The sequence below is a fragment of the Orycteropus afer genome, unplaced genomic scaffold (assembly GCF_000298275.1).
Source record: "Orycteropus afer afer isolate SDZICR_OR568_19922 unplaced genomic scaffold, OryAfe1.0 scaffold00002, whole genome shotgun sequence".
NCBI lineage: Eukaryota > Metazoa > Chordata > Mammalia > Tubulidentata > Orycteropodidae > Orycteropus > Orycteropus afer.
In genome coordinates, this window is record NW_006921589.1 from 13,871,039 (window position 1) to 13,874,911 (window position 3,873).

A 3,873-nucleotide genomic window follows, 5' to 3' on the forward strand; every position below is an offset into this window, starting at 1 on the left:
AGAAAGGGTAAGATAAAGGGACATCTAAGCAGGTTAGAAATCTTTAGATGGTTACTAAGAATGGGATGAATAAAGTGGACATTGATGGGTTGAAACAAAGATTTTAATGCAGCACTTAAGAAGCTCTGGTGGCACAGAGCCTAAGGCATTTGACTGCTAACCAGGAGGTTGGTAGTTCAAACCCACCAGCCACTCCACAAAAGGAAGATGAGGCAATCTACTGCCATAAAGATTTACCACCTCAGGAACCCAGTGGGGGTCCCTATGAGTTGGAATCAACTCACTGGCAATGAATTATTTTTTGAGTTTTTATAGGAACTTTGATGGACCAATGGGAACTCCTATTCATCCCCCAATATTTCAGAGGCCTATTAAGTCTGTTCCACACTCAACTCCTGACTATGTCTTGACTGGTGATGTTGAGCTTCTCTATCATCTCTTTTCAGGGATGCAGTCGAGTTGATAACTGTGTAGCCCATCTGACAAGGTCATGCGTATAGTCATCAGTTACGTTGAAAATTTTTTTTTTCCAAAGAATAAATCATTGGTCTTGCAGAATTCTCTCATGAGAGCTCATATGTGTTTCTATCACCAAGCCCATAGTTTCCAACTACACCTACTCCTCACTTATCAACTATCACATTATCCTACATAATCACATTTACAACAACAGTAAAAAAAAAAAAAAAATCTGCTATCCAACTACTTTGTGCATTAACTGCATAAGTCTGGCAGTAGAAAACACTAAGGTGTGAGGCTAGAGTAATGCTGGCTGTGAAGGTAAAGGTTATATGTCAACTTGACTGGACCACAATTCTCAGTGTTCTGGCAGTTGTGTAATGACGTAATTTGGCAGTTACGTAATAATGTGGTCATCGTGCATTTTTTTATAACAGCAATTTTCACATAACAACCTGATCTTTGGAACCTAACCATGTTGTTAAGTGAGGAGTGGGTGCACTGATTCTTCTTTATTTCCAATTTTTGCAATCAGTCACTGATAACATTGTGGGAGTTTGGTGACATAGTGCCTAAGGCATTTGACTGCTAACCAGAAGGCCGGTAGTTCAAACCTACCAGCCACCCCTCAGAAGGAAGGTAGGGCGATCTACTTCCATTGTGATCCTACCACTGTGGAAACCCAAGGAAGGGTCACTATTAGTCGGATCCAACTGGACGGCAGTGAGTGAGATAACATTGGGCTTCAGGATAGATCTTGAAGTATTCTTTTTAAAAATCAACACAATGTCATTCCTCTTCAATTTGTTGTTGCAGCGTAACAGACCATGTTATTGTCTTTTTCAAAGTGGTCAATACCAGTCCATTTAAGCTTACTAACACCTAGAATATCCATCTTCAATTGTTCCGTTTCATTTTTTAAAACTTCAAATTTTCCTTGAACCATACTTTATACATTCCATGTTCTAGTTATAAATGCATTTTGCTGGTGTTACTTCTCCTTTTGACTCATGCCATATCAGCAAGTAAAGACCCCAAAGTCTTTATCCATGTCATTCAGGTTGACCCTACTTTGAGAAGGCATTTCTTCACCAGTCGTGTTTTGTGTGCCTTCCAACCCGAGGGAATCATCTCTCAGCACTGTCTTGGGCAATATTCTGTTGTGATCCATAGCATTTTCAGAACCAAATCACCAGGCCTTTCTTTCTTCTCCAGGTCTGTCTTAGATTTTGGGTTGGGCAAATTTACTGCGGCAGACCTCTTAGAAGTTTTGAAAAGCAAAGGAATCACTTTGATGACTAAGATGAGTCTGATCCCAACAACTGTCTTTTCAATAGCTCCAAAAACCCACTGCCATTGAGTCAATTCCAACTCACAGTGACACCACAGGGTTTCCAAGGCTGTAAATCTTTATGGAAGCTGCCTGCTCTTTGTCTCATAGGGTGGCTGGTGAGTTTGAACCACTGACCTTTTTGGTGAACAGCTGAATGCCTCAACCACAGCACCACCGGGGCTCCTTTTCAATAGCTTCAAATGAATTTAAAAGTTGGATAGTGAAAAAAGAAGACCGAAGAAAATTGAGGAACATCCAAAAATTACATGAACATCTCAAAAGAAGCTCAGTGCAAGAAATGGTATTCTCTCTTAGCACAATTATGACATCCAAAGGGGTGAAGCCACATATTGCTTAGACCACTCCTGCTTTCGATCCTGAAAAGATCAAATGGAAGCCTGCAGCAAACTTGAGTAGCTCCATCCTGGAGCTATTTTGGTCATCCAGTATGATGATAGACTGGACCAATTGCTGAAGACTGATTGAGACTCTAGCAATATGCCAGCTACTTCTACCATTCTGCAATATGGTATAATATTGTCATGCTGACAGAATTGTAATACTGATATCAATGGTCACGTGTACTAGGAAATTGAGTTAAAATATCCTCACGATGTTGTAAGTAACTGGCCTGAGGAAGAACTGGATCTAGATAATCATATAAATGTTGTTGCTAAGTGCCATAGAGTCAGCTCCAACTCACAGTAAGCCTGTGCACAACAGAACGAAAGTCTGCCTGGCTCTGCACCATCCTCACAATCCTTGTTATGCTTGAGCCCAACATTGAAGCCACTGTTTCAATCCATCTCACTGAGGGTCTTCCCCTTCTTTTCTACTCTACTTACCAAGCATGAGATCTTTCTCTAGGAAGTGGTCCCTTCTATTTCATCATGTTGTCAGTAGGTGAGATGAAGTCTGGCCATTCCTACTTCCAAGGAGCATTCTGGCTACACTTCTTCCAGGACAGATTTGTTCATTCTTTGGTCAGTCTGTGGTATTTTCAGTATTCTTTGCCAACACCACAATTCAAAGAAATCAACTCTTATTTGATCTTCTTTATTCATTGTCCGGCTTTCATGTGCATATGAGGCAACTGAATATATACCATGGCTTGGGCCAAGTGCACCTTACTCTTCAAAATTACATCTTTGCTTTTTAACTCTTTAAAGATAACTTTTGTAGCAGATTTTGTAGCAGTGCAATACAGTGTCTGATTTCTTGACTGTTGCTTCCCTGGGAGTTAACTGTAGATCCAAGTAAAATGAAATCTCTCACAACTTCAGTTTTCTATTTCAGAAAACTTTCAGTTTTCTCTATTTATTGTAATTTTGCTTATTGGTCCAGTTGTGAGGATTTTTGTTTTCTTTATGTTGAGGTGTAATCCATACTGAGGACTATATAGTCTTTGACCTTCATTAGTATATGCTTCAAGTCATCTTCAACATCAGCAAGGAGGGTTGTGTCATCTGCATATCACAGGTTGTTAATGAGTCTTCTTCCAATCCTGATGCCACATTCTAATCAAGCAAATAGCAGTACATTAAAGGGGAAGGAGTAATTCTCCAAATGTGAGGCATAAAAAAGAACTATGGCAAAAACTTTCTGGTGCCAGAGTGGTTAAGGCATTCAGCTGCTAACCAAAAGGTCGGCAATTTGAACCCACCAGGAGCTTCACAGGAGAAATGTGAGGCAGTCAGCTTCTATACAGATTTACAGTCTTGAAAATCCTATAGGTCAGCTCTACTCTGTCCTATGGTGTGGTAATGAGTCAAAATTGATTGGATGACAGTGGGTTTGTTTTTTCTATTTATTGTCAAAGACCAGAGGGTGGCATGTAGGGTTTAGAATTTAACCTTACTCAGAGAATTTGTTCTTCTTTGTCCTGGGTTCCGGAGAGATAACCTCTAAAAATTAGAAATCAGAAATTCCCTTGTGACTGCAGTGTCTTTGATGAGGGCTCCAGACCACATCTAACCTGACAGGCTATGTTGATAAGGTGCCTCTTGAGTTGGGGCTGGCCAAGCCAGAAACATCCACCTCCTGACAGCAGCCGATCTCAGCCATGATTCGATCGATCATGC